The following is a 14,537-nucleotide window of genomic DNA, read 5'->3' as shown; positions in this document are numbered from 1 at the left end:
TATCTTAAAAGGGTGCATGACCCACAAAAAGTTAATACTCACTGTCCACTGTCCACTGTCCACTGTCCACTGTCCACTGTCCACTGTCCACTGATATAAACTACTTATATTTAGTAAAGATATTATTATGATTTATAATTAAATGTACCTACCAATATAATATACATACCGTGGATGTAACAGAAATAACTAACAACTGTGATTATCCAACTATATGTATCTAATAAGTAATGATACTGCAATAAATATATATATAAATTACATAATGATTAACTAAATTGGATATCGTGGTAAGATTATTACTTGGTATATTTTAACCGTTACCTATATACATGTATAAAAATATACTGATAGCATAATCACAGGTAACGAATTCGGAATTAAATACACAGTTCGAGACATATAAGAGATAGGATTTTTAATGGGCTACGAAGTGCACAGATTCAACTAATAACTATATAATTATTAGACCAATAGTTTTTACACAAAAATGTCAACTACATGTAACATCAGTTCTTTTCGTGACACTTCGAATATAATTAAGTACATTAATTGTACTGTTATGGCTCATGACTTATTAGAATGATTACCTAGCGGTTTTTTTCTTTTCGTCCAACTTTTGAAATAATTTAACACTTATTGTAAAATCGTATTTAAATAATTTATATGATAATATATGTTATTTGAAATATAATAAAAAAATTATGTTATAACATACATAATATAATATATTATATTTACAAAATATATAATTTTTTTACCAGTTATATTATTTTTAAATGTGTTGCAGTGGTGCGTATATACTATATAGTATATGGTATATACTATATAGGCACACATAAAGCACATTAAAATGAGAAAATTAAATTATATTTATTGTTTTAAAGTGACTATCGTTTAAATAACTTTGCCATGTAAACCCTATAATGTTTATCTTTTTTTTTATTTTACGAAAAAATTATCATATATCAGAAAAACGTCGTAACAATATTCGCTATAGATAGCTGACGATAAACACCGATTTCGTCAATTATTCGATACTGCTCAATAACATAAATGCTCTATCACATATAACGCTCAGGCTTAATACAATTGATATTATTTTAATTATTATACATTATAAAATTACCATAAAATAATTATAGTAATTTGTAAAAACTGCGTCTGACTAAATAAAATATAGTTAATTTGTTCAGCTTAAAATTTTGAAACAATAGTATCAAAAAACTCAATAGTTTTTTTTTTTTTTTGGGGGGGGGATGAGGCTTCGACAACAAGGGCCATTAGCCTGTGGAACTCTCGGGGAAGGAACTGTTGGTTTTGGCACTCGTGATTTTGAATGGGCACCCGTAAATTTCTGCCATGACCGGGTGGGGGGCGGCGGCCTCTCTTTCCAGACAGCATGAACTGCACGGAAAACGATGCCGCCCACGACTGAGATTCGAACCAGCGATGGCCACTACAACCCCTCAATAGTTTTTTATCGACATGAAAGCTGAAGTATATTTTAAACATTGTCATCTTTAAAAAAAAAATTGTTAAACAATTAATTTCACAATAAAGAATAATTAAACGATATAAGTGGTTTTTATTTTTAGAAGTAATTTTTAATAAGTGCCTAACTATAACTTATAATTAGTATATTATGTAAAAAATTCGAATCGTCAATAATTTTCTAAGATTGATGTATGAATATGAATATTAATTTATATAAATATAATTTGTGTTGTACGGTAAAATGTTATTCGCAAAGCTCCAATTAGAAATGAATATAGTGCGAAATGATGCTGTTATACACTGTATACTTTCCAGAATCGACGCATAATTTTTTGATGTGTTGAATGTACATATTCCATTATATATTATTATTTATAAAGTATGAGCATAGGAAAAAACAACACTCATACATTTCTAAAAATAATTACTCGTTAGCTATAAAAAGTTATTATGTTAAAATTTAAACATAGCTAAAAGTGATCACAACATACGGCTATTTAAAGTAATGCAAGCGTTCTTAAGTAGGTATTTATTATGTTATTTTTTACTTACCTAATATATTTATATCGTATAATCAAACGAAAGAATTACAATTTTCGTGAACTATTTTTTTTATCGAGCAAGCACATCATAATAGTCATATGAATATATATTAATAAAATCAAATTAATCAAAAGTTGAAAATACCCGTATCTATTTATTTAATCTGCTTCGATTACAATTTTTTTCATTAAAAATAACTATTAATATAAATAAATGTTTTCAAATAGTTAAGGTAGGTATAGATAATTAATATTAACCAACAAATGAAAATCAATTAATTCATAAACCATATAAATATAATTGTTTTTTTTTTTTTTATTATACAATCTGTAAATATAATATTTTACAATAAGTATAAGTGCTGTAAGGATAGAAATATTATACGAATAAAATAAAATAAAATAAGAGGGACTGATGACTTGAGCTAAGAGTCCATCCAGCGATGGGACTTCTTAAACTTGAGAATGGGTTTAATTCAGTCAGGAGATCCCGACATCATTTTCGTCTTAAACGTCTACTAAGGTCACCTGGGATGCTGAGAGTAGATAAGTTGAAAATTAATGGATTGCGGTGGTTAGAAAGGTTTGAGTGGAATCGTTTATACAGAGTTTTGGCTATGTGTTTTACTGTTGGAATAGAGAGGTCGTTATGGAGTGTGTCGTTGGAGACGTAAAAGGGGCTTTGGTAATTTGCCGAAGGCGTTTAGATTGAAATGTTTGAATTTTTTTGATATTTGATGGTTTGGCTGAATCCCAAAGTTGTATACCATATAACCATATAAGTTTTAGTAGTAGTTTATATAGAAGTATTTTGTTGCTCAGGTTGATGTGCTTGGATGTAAGGAGAAGGCGTAATTGACGGGATCGATTATTCAGTGCGATACGTTTGGTATGGATGTGGTGGGCCCAGGTCAGTCAACGGTCCAGATAGAGGCCGAGATATTGGACATTTTGTGTGGGTGGGTCGGTTGTTGAGGGTTATATATATATATAATTGTAGTATAATAATATCATTTTGTAGAAATTATAGCTATCTGTCTTGTTTATAACATATTACAATGAAATTAAAGTTGGAATACTGTAAAAATTGATATATATGTATATGGTTTTGGCTTATGTGTATTTAAAAACGTATAAGATCCATAAGTTTAGTTATACGATTGGCAGCCGATAGAATCAATTTTCTACAACTAGAATATTATTATTGAACTGCAAAAGTACATCCATCTATACCAACGTTTAACAAATCTTAGGTCTTCAAATCAAATAATTATTGTATATTATTATTTATATCTTTAGAATATTATTCATATAATAATCTATAATTATTCCATATATATTATACTTATAATAATGGATCATAAAATTGCCTATAATTTTTAAAAATTACAATAATTACATACAATTTTACAATTTTATGTGCAGCGTGTAGTATTTGTATTGACATTTATAACGACTCCCCAAAAATTGTCATTTCGAAAATTAATAGTTACAGAACGTTTTTATAGGTAAGTCATTATTATTTTTAATAAACATTAATGTTATAATAATAAACTATCGTATAATTTTGATTTTTAATCAAATGCGTATAGGTACAATAAGATTGTGAATTCTTCTTTAATAACGTAGTATAATTTATATATTATAAACAAAAAAGAGTTCATTCATGTATTCAATTTTTCGAGAGACAAAAATGAAAAATTCTTTTATAACTTATTTTTATCCCAATGAAGGTCAATACTATTTTAACTTGTATTTTTAACAATATGCATCAATACAAATACTTTAAACAATTTTTCAGTACTTCAATTAATAAATAAAAAAGCTTTATTTGTACACGCCTCTAAAAACTATGCCTACCTATATTAATATATTATTCTTTACAAAAAAGTATGTTTCCTTCTTTTATAATCAATTTATTTATGGTGTGATTAATATTGTGTGTAGTATAATACGTACATAGCCTATTGATAGAAAAAGCAATAATTATTACCACTAATATGCATGCCAAATGGATATTAATATTATAGTAAGTATGACAAATATACAAAAATATACCATATTTAGCTATAAATAATATAGATAGTAAAAACTGTATAAATATAATACATTTTTTATGTAAATAATTTAAAAAAATTGTAACTGAATGATTTATGTCACCGAGGGTAATTTGTGTTATTAAAAATAAAAAATAAATATATAAATAGTAGATACCAATAAATATATCATAATGTCGTAAGATGATAGGTAACTGTTTAAATAATTTTAATGATTCATAATTTTCATACCAAAAATTAATAATATATAGTAGGTTTTTGGTCATGATTGACTATTGTAATAACCCGGGCCTTTTCATCATATTATCCCGTTTTTTCTTTGTTCTTAAAGTAATCGGTAATCGCCAATTAATGTAATTATTTTTATAAAATATGTTACAGAGTTTAATATAAATTTAATACGAATCCTCTATAGTCCATACATTAATTATTTATTTTAAATCAGAAAAAAAAAGAGAGAAATCACATAAATAGTGATTCATTAAGTATGATCATTGATCACCCGTTTTTCTTCTTCAATAGATGGTGCAGAAATTAAAACTCTGGTATTTACAATTTTAAAAAATACTTAAGACCATATTTTCAAATCCTTGACATTTTTTGTATTAATTAAGGATAGTGTATTAAATATATGTTTTTAAAATGAGAACCCCTTTCCCCTACTAATTTACTTCAAATTGTCTAATGGATCATTTTTTTTAAATGTTGATGTGCCTAATTCAATATTTAAACGAACAGTTTCTTAGTTATTAAAATATTCATACTCTAAGGATAATATTCCTAGTTTTACAAAAATTGTATGTATACCTAATGTAGATTTAATATTAGATGTAGTATTTATTCTACATAGATTAATTTTATAAATGTATAATTATTTATTAACGCTGATAGATTAATATTAATCATTACAATTTTCAAACCTCCATTGCTCCCATATCTTTTATACTCATTATAATTAACTTATTATAATGTGTTTGAGTACTCATAGTTTACTAATTAGCTGATTTCATTTTAGTACGTCGATATTTTTTGAAAAGTTACACACTAAATAATATACAATATAAAATATAGGATTTCTCATTTAAAAACGGAACCAAAAGTTTTTATCTCCATAGGATACTCCTTAAGTAGTATTTATCGTTGATAAATAATCTTTTGCTTGATCAATAAACTTTTTTATAATAATTGTGCACATACCTTCGGAAACAAAGGACATTGGGCTTAAAGCGAAATAATTAATTACATACTAATTGTGTAGTTACTAAATCTTCAATTAACTTTGAAATTTACTAAAAGTTTCACATAAATTTACATTAGTGTAACTTGAAAAAAGTTAAGCGTAAATTTACACTATATTTTTATAATCATTTGAAAATTATTTTTAGTCTAAAATCTTAAAAATATTTCTTATTACGTCTAAGATTTTAAAATTGAATACAAGATACCACATAAGTTTGTTTACTTTTAACAAAAATAAAAAATTTAGTGGATACTAAAATTAATTATTTATGATCGTTTGAAGTTGAAAATTGAACAGTATTTAAATAAATAATCCATTTCATTAAATATTTTGATTGGTAGAAATATCATAAATAAAATATTTTCGAAAGTTGTATATGGTTTTTACCCATTGGGCGGCCTATCCAGGTGTCTTCAAAGTAGTCAATAAGTGGTTGTAAAATGTTTTTGTTATCTGTGTAGTATGGTGAATCTATTAATTCTTCAAACGCATATATCACATGATTTTCTGGTACATATGCTAATGCTAATAAGAGCCGTATCTGTATTGAAAATGTAGAATCTGATATATATTTTTGGGCCATATATTGAATTTGTTGTATTTTACGCCAAATACATTGGGAAAAATGGAAATGACATCCTTTTTGTTTTACATTAGGAAATACTTCTTTAAATGCATTAATTGATGCCATTTCAAAATCTGGCATAATTGATGTTGGCGATAAAGTTGATTTAATTGTTTTTAATTGTTTAAGGAGGTGTACATATGTTTTTTGTGATTTGTTTGGTAATAAAGCGTAAACAGTTGGTATCAACGAATTTGTTGTTAATACGTGTATTGTGTAAATTTGAGTGGAAAGTGTCGGAGTGCACTTAAATGTACCATCAACGAACCAATTATTATATTTTTCCATTAATTCTAGATTCTCTTTTGTAAAAAATATTAAAATACGTTCATCTGATGGGCCGCTATCGTACTGCATGAATTGCCTTCCATCTTTAGTTAAAGTATACCTTTCGGGTATTTGGAGGTTAAAAAGTGACTGAGGATTCGGCGGTGCACAATCATTACGTTGGCGTACTCTTCTTAACGTGTGTTTAAAATTAGATATTTCGGGTAATGCACCTGATATCACTGGATTTAATTGTGATGAAGCGATTATTTGTTGAGGGTTATCTTGTGACGATAGAGCTTGGGATTTCATTCTCTCGACTTCTTTTTTTACTTCTAATTTGCATATATCTGGAACGTGGTTATGCTCTGAAGGCTCCTTTTTAATTATATTATCACTTGTAGTTGTTAATCGACCCTTACATTTCATATCTATACATTTCCAATACTTCGATTCCTTGTACATTTTTTCCTCTCTATATGTATAACTATTATAAACTAGTAAAAGCTTATTTTTATTAGATTTAATGAATTCCATAACTTAAAAAATCAAATTTAAAAAATACAGTTCATATAAGAAATATAATAATAAGCACAACACTTTGCAAACGATTGTCACGTTGTCGAACGTCGTACAAAACTATTTGATGTCCATATAGTATAGGTTGCATTATGTACACTATTCACGACAAAACGACAAAAGCGATAACGGATATTACCTTGAGCCACAATAATAATGACAGACTAATAAAGATTACATTATTCCCTAATCTCTGTTTAATATTTACTATAAAAACAAGAGTTTTCCCCTAAACATTCGATATATTATTTTTCGCTATAATTAAGTTTCGTTATTTTTATTTTCGATATTTTTAATTCGCTATTCTTCTATTCGTTATTTTTTTTCGCTATTTTGGCCGGTTACCGGTTTTTAAAACATTTAATTTAGTTTATATTATTTACTGTATCTACTACTATCTTCAAACTATTTAAATTATGATACGAGTACTGTATTGCAAAATAATATCAAAGCCACTCACGCTACCCTAGCAAACGTAAGCCTCCGTCACTGGAATCATTTTAACATATGAGGGGGAGCAAGTACTTAAACAATAACATTCATGATAAAATTAATTTTATTATTATACGATCGGATATGAATGATGTAAGAGAAAATAACGTACATATCACTATATCAGAGGTATTCAACATTTTTCATCCAACGGCTCCTTTGGATGTTCAATGCAATATTTTGACGGCTTCCAAATTATTATGAAAAATTTAAACAACACACGAATACAATATGTCCAATAAGTTATATGATGGGTGATAATAATAATGACTTTAGTACTTTAGTAGGTACTAGAAATAAAACTTCAAATGGTTTAATGGTCGCATCGTAAGGTGTGCCATTTTCATTTCCATAATGATTGCAAATACTATTTAAAAACATTAGACAAGAATACCTAAGTCTTGATGTTGGTTTCCGGTGCTTTGAAGTGGCTCCTTTGCAAACTCTCACGGTGTCCCTGGGAGCCGCGATGCACAGTTTGAATACCTTTGGGCTCTGGTACATATACATTATATACATAAACATCTAACGAAAAATAGTGCTAACTCAACTATAAAAAAAAAAAAAAAACTAGACATAGCCTCAACAACGGCATGCAGACCACTGTATATTGATCACAGCTATGACTTAAACAAAGACATGTAATATAACATAAAGATAAATAATAAATAATAAATTCTTACTTGGTAATGACGGCAATGGTGGGATAGCTGATAACACTTTGACACCGGCGATGAATCAATGAATGACAGTGTTTTTGGCAAAGCACGGAGATTCTAACGCGAAAGTGACACTATATATGTATATATATATATATATAAGTACTTTTCAACGGCGTCACGCAATGCACTGGCAGCGTGCATCGTTACGCACTACAGTAATAAAATCAATTTCATCTAAAACTAGTTTTTGCATAATAATTCAAATTCAATTTATAAAATATTATTAGCATAAATATAATCTGTTGCTTGGCGTTTTGTATAGGCAAAATAGGTACATTACTGAATACTGAAGTGGAAAGTCCTTCGTACAGCACTATAAGATGAGCAAAAAAGAAAAAAATGTGGAAAAGAAATATAAAATAATAAAAAGTAATTAATAAAACAATAAATTTTTTGAAAGTTTTGAGGGTGATGCTGATTATCTTATATTGTAATGAGTAGAGTTCGGATTTGAAGGCGAATGCCTTTCTTTTATTAATCACAATAGAAAAATAATTTTTATACAAAAATGTGTTTCATCTAATTTCTTAGACGATGGATGCATTTTTTGCCCTTTTTTTCCTTTTTACTTATAAATGCCTTTTTGGTGTTTAATTTTTAGATGATTTTATAATTGTATACACAGCTTACGTATTATCGCTAAAAATGGGTTTTATTCTTCGCAATATTTATCGATATTGTCTTATCGAGTATTTGATATGGCCATAAAATTACCAATAAACCTATTTAAAGATTAAGATACTCATATGTTCGTAATGCGTAGATTCTAGATTGTTCGTCAGTCCTCCCGCATTCGTCGATCGCAATAATTGTCGTTCAATAATTTTTCGTTTATTTTGTTCTTTTTTTTTTTAAAATTATGACAGAAGTTAAACAAAATCACAATTCTAAGTTGAAAAAGTATGTTTCAGCTTGTCAAAATACATGGTAGTTAATTTTTTTTTAATACCAACTAGTTTATTTTGCAAAATAGTATATTTATGAATTGCCTTTTTTTACATTTTAAATGCTTTGTTTTATTGATTATAATATTGCCTTCAAATCCGAACGCTAGTAATGAGCCATAGAGTGTATCTAAATATCGAATGGTTGGTAGGATGGTAGGTATGTGTCGGATGGTCGCATAATCTTTATGCAGGACTTGAAAGAACTGATATATCTGTGATGTGTTTTTAATTTTCACGTTATAATAGTTAATCATGGTGGCACTCAGAGAATTTATAATCATTTATTCGGCTTCATATTTTTTTTTTACACATTTTTAAATAGTTACACTTAAATACATAACTTTTATTTGTGACATTCATATTTTATTTGCTTTAAACTACTGATATCTAGGTGCAGTTGTGGCGCCAAGAATGGAATAGAGTGGACCCGGCCTACCTTTTTTTGGAAATTCGACGACAGTTTATTTCAGTAATGAACTAAATATGATAAAGTATGATAATATGATACTTTCGATGTATTTAGAGAGGCAGAAAATGAAAAATCATTATATTTTTAGACACTTATGGAATATTATATTTGTGTTATTAGTTTATTATTCGACTGTAATGGCGATAGGTATTATAATTCACCAATTTATAATATTGTTATTTGTTTTATTCATTTTGTTACACGAATATTTTAAGTCTTCGATACTTTTACTATTTTATTACATTCTGCTTATGATGTATTTAACAATAAATAATGTTCTTTATTTATTTTATACTAATGTCAGACGTAACAGACGCCAATAAATTTATATGCATACAGTTAATATATAAAAACTTTTTTCCGCTTAAAGAGTTGATTGGAAATAGTAGATACCTGCTTACAGCTGTTCACGATTTTCCTTCTGGTGGTTTTTTTAGTAACCATTTTAAGTGCCTACCTATTACAAATTAATGTAAGCAAATAAAATCATTTTTTTTTTTATGAATCTGAAAACAACAAATTTAAATATTTTAAAATAATAAAATGTAAAACTTGTATGTTATATAGATATCTAGCTTATGTGTCACTTGAATAAATTGTTTTAAATTATCTTTGAAAGATATAAGTGTTATATTATTATTATTATATCGCTCTTATAATTTATTATTATTTAATGTATATTATTAAACACAAATTATAAATTTTTAATATGAACACAAATTGTCTTTGAATTTTTATTTTTTAAATAATTTTTTGTTTAAAATGGAATATCTGTATCAATTTTTAGTAATTATGTTAATTAGGTGTATTCTTCCACGGATCGATACTTAAGTATCAGGAAAAATATTGATCCTCCTTATGCTTGACTCTGCACCTGATTCAAAAGTTCCGGCACCACTACTGTTCAGATGGTAACTCAAAACATTTACAAAGACATTAAGTAAGAGATTTGATTACTAAAATCCCACATTTGATTTTTGATTCCTTGTACGAGTATGTGTTGAACTCCTGCTTGACAGTATGTCTATTTTTTTTTTTTTGGTACTTCAAGTCTGCGTATTCTACTTTTTTCCAGCCACTCTTGTCATTTATTGCAGCTTCTTTGGCTGTCACGATTTCCATTAGATTTGAATATGTAACTCCAATTTTTGAGGCATACTCTTCTAACAGACGATCTTGGATTGGTCCTGAACCCATACCGACAACAGATATGTCTCTAATGACTGTTGTTAGTTCCGACGAAAACCCACATTTTGAAGCAAGATTTTTGACACGTGCACCCCATAGGCACACCGATTCATCTTGTCTTTGTTTAGCTTGATAAAAGGTATACCTAGCGAAGTATACGAAGTACGATTTTATTGGTTTGAAATATTTGTTCAAACTTTTCATTAGAGTGTCATACTCAACATCGTTTGGCGTGCTAAGAACACATAAACTAAAAAGTACTTTGTGAATTCCCTCACTGACTGATAATAATAGAATGGCTCTTTTTTGAATATTTTTTTCGATTGCATTTGCCAAAAAAAATTTTACAATTTTGACTCGAAAATTATAATATCCATACCTGTTTCAAAGTTTCCAGGTGACCCAATAACTTGATTGAAGTTCGTTATGAATTCTGTCTTAGGAGTTGCCATTTTGTATTAGTATGAATATACAATACTTGAAACTTCTAATGCACTAGTGATTACGATTAAATTATTATTTTCATTGTCACCAATTTGTTATGTATTATTATTATAAATAATAACATAAACGTATTATATAGACATTTATTGTTAACAGTATAAATCGTAATGACATACAATATATTTCTACTCGCTAATAACCGATGGACAGTCCCCACCGATCGTAATATGATACTTATGATTATTGTTAGTATAAACCAGTGGTGGGCAAACTTTTTTAATGGGGGGCCACATTGTTTAAGAAATTCTAGAGGAGGGCCAAAATTATAGAAAAAAAAAAAATTTGCCTTAAAGCTTTGAATCATATAATATTATAAAAACATTACAGCATTACACATTACAAGTACACAATAACATTATATCAATTTACTTATATACATAAGTACATCATACATTTTATTATACGAAAACTACGATAAGGACGCATCAAACCGAGATCCGGGAAATATAAAAATTTGAACAAAAATAGAAATTATATACCTATTATCATAGTACCTACTATCTACCTACATCACACGCACAGTCCGCGCCAATCCATTTATATATTTAAAACTATTTTCTTCGATCATTTTCAGAATATTTCGGGAATTTCATACTATACTTTTATACTATACGGGCCATATACTATCCGTGTCGATGGACCCTCAGCGGGCCGGATGAAATTCTTTCGCGGGCCGTACTTTGCCCATCACTGGTATAAACAGTATAGGTGTAATATCATATAATATAAATGCTGAATATGCAACAATAGGTATAAAGGAACCTATTATAAATAATAGTTTATTCTGGAAAGTTTGATAAGTATACAATTTAAATTCTGTCACAACCTGACCCTAATAATATTTTAATTTCTAAAAACACTAAATCTACCCAAACGTAAATATTTTGAACCAAACACAACAACAATAATAATAAATATAATTATGTGATTTAGTATAAATTCAAGCTCTATATTATTGTGGTATTATGAGTACATAATATTATGTCAGGTGATAATTTATGACGTGGTTTTAATGAATAGATTCAAAATTCAAACCGGCTGCTTAAGGGTGGACAGATTTATGCTGCCAGTCATTGTAGTATAAAATGACGTTAAATTAAATTGTTTAATTTCAAACAGTACACATTATATAGGTATTATAAAGTTTTCATTGTCTGATATTCAACTTGACTAATGAAATCCGATTAATAACCATGAGAATATTTTAATGAAATTTTATTTATCAACCATTAATATATGCCTATATTATGCAATAATAAACCAAACTGTCCACACTCCAAAATAAAAAAAGCGGGTAAGTCGTGGATGTCGCTCTGCTGTACAGTCTGTAGCCTGTAGGTTACTGTAATGGATGGGATTAAATTTGAATGCAATGATAGGTATCATTGTATACGAAAAACGATTCTGAACGGAGATGATTTGTCAGTCTAGGATATATTATATTTAAATATTGTCATAATATATTCTATTTTGAAACAAATAAATTATTTTTCAATTAGGACGCATTTTGAATAAGGCATGGTTAATCAATTTTTCCAAAAACATTGCATGTAGTTATCAAAATTCATAATACTTTATATTATCAAATATATACATATACCTACCTGGTTTGAGGATAAATCATTATCATTACGCAATTTCATAAAAATGTAAAATTCAAACGCTCAAAACATTTTTCCTATAATGACGCTTCAAATTTTCTCTATAGCTATTTAAAGCAAAACTTATGGAAAACTTAGTGTTAAATTTTATAACCTTAGCAGGGCTGGTTATAGGCGTAGGTGACGTAGGCATAAGCCTACAGCGGAAAAATTAATATTTATATAGAGGCGGCATATAAGAAAAGTTATAATAAAACAAGAGGCGGCAATTTTGATCTTTGCCTACATTTAAAAATTTGCTTGCACCGGCCCTGAACCTTAGACATAAATACAAACAATATTATGAGTTTTGAACTACAAAATAATTTTCAAATATTCATGGTTTTGACGAATTTTTGTCAATATTTGAAATTCAAATGCTAATAAAAATTTAATTTGAATTCCGGTGGAAATTTTTTTTGTGATAAAGATTGACAAATTTTTAAGGAATCTTGTATTAAATTTTCAAATCTTAGATTTAAAAAGAAAATTTTTATGAATTTCTAGCTTAAAACAATTTGTGAATTTTTGTGATTATAACGTATTATGTCAAAATTTGAATGCTGATAAAAAAAAATTGTGACTACGAATTTCTTTTATTTGTCAACTGCTATTGTAACAATATATTAAGAGCCTTGTATTAAATCATCAATATTTTCAACCCAAAAAATAAATTTTTATCGATATTAATTTAAAAAAAAACTAATAATGATCGAAAATTGCATATACCTATGAATAGTACAACATAAGTCAAAAGTTTTTGAAAATTTCATGGTGGATAGGATATACTAATAAAAACATTCGGTGAAAATTTCATGTATCAATGGTCATTTGTTTTAAAGTTACATCAATAATCAAAATCGATTTTATCGAAAAATGAGTGTGCGTAAAATTTCCCGTTTTTCCCTTAATTTTTAGTTTGTTTATCCCGATTATTTAGAAAAATATATAAGAATTTTTTACTTTTGACCACCAAAGCACCAACTAGATTCACTTTCTGATCGAATAAAGTACTGAAGTCAAAAATCGAAGCACTTTTACTGCCTCAAAACGAGATGACAGACACAAAAAATAAATATATTCATGGTTTTGACGAATTTTTGTCAATATTTGAACTTCAAATGCTAATAAAAGAAAATTGTGCCTATTTATTCTTATAATTTTTGAATCACTATAAGAATAACTTATGAGAAACTTTGTATTAAAATTTCAAGTATTTTTATAGGGCCAAAAAATATTTATCGACACTTCAAAAAAAAATTTTAGTTGTCTATAAATATCTCAAAAAAAGTCAAAATATTTTGAAAATTAAACCATGTAAAGAAAATGCCAATCTTAATAACTGGTAAAATTTTCAAGTATCTACTACATATAGTTTTTGAATAATAACAAATATTTAAAATCGTTAACGTTACGCTATTTCGTAAAAATTTAAAATTCAAACGCACTTAAAATTTTTCCTATAATGATGCTTCGGATTTTCTATATAGCTACTTGAAGGAAAACTTATGGAAAACTTAGTGTTGTATTTTTAATCCTTAGTTATAAACACAAAAATTTTTATGATTTTTCAACTTCAAAATTACTTGCAAATTTTTGCGTTTTCGACAGATTTCGTAAAAATTTTAACTATAAACGCTTATAAAAATAAAATTGTGACTAACGATTTTTAATTTTTTTTAGCTACAATAAGAACAACTCATAAGGAATCTTGTATTAAATTTTCAAGTTTTTTGGTCGTCCAACATTTTTATACCGGCACTTCAAA

The sequence above is a fragment of the Diuraphis noxia genome, unplaced genomic scaffold, assembly GCF_037042655.1.
Source record: "Diuraphis noxia isolate RWA-SAM2 unplaced genomic scaffold, SU_Dnox_SAM2 contig0002, whole genome shotgun sequence".
NCBI classification, from domain to species: Eukaryota; Metazoa; Arthropoda; class Insecta; order Hemiptera; family Aphididae; genus Diuraphis; species Diuraphis noxia.
This window is presented reverse-complemented; position numbering follows the sequence as displayed.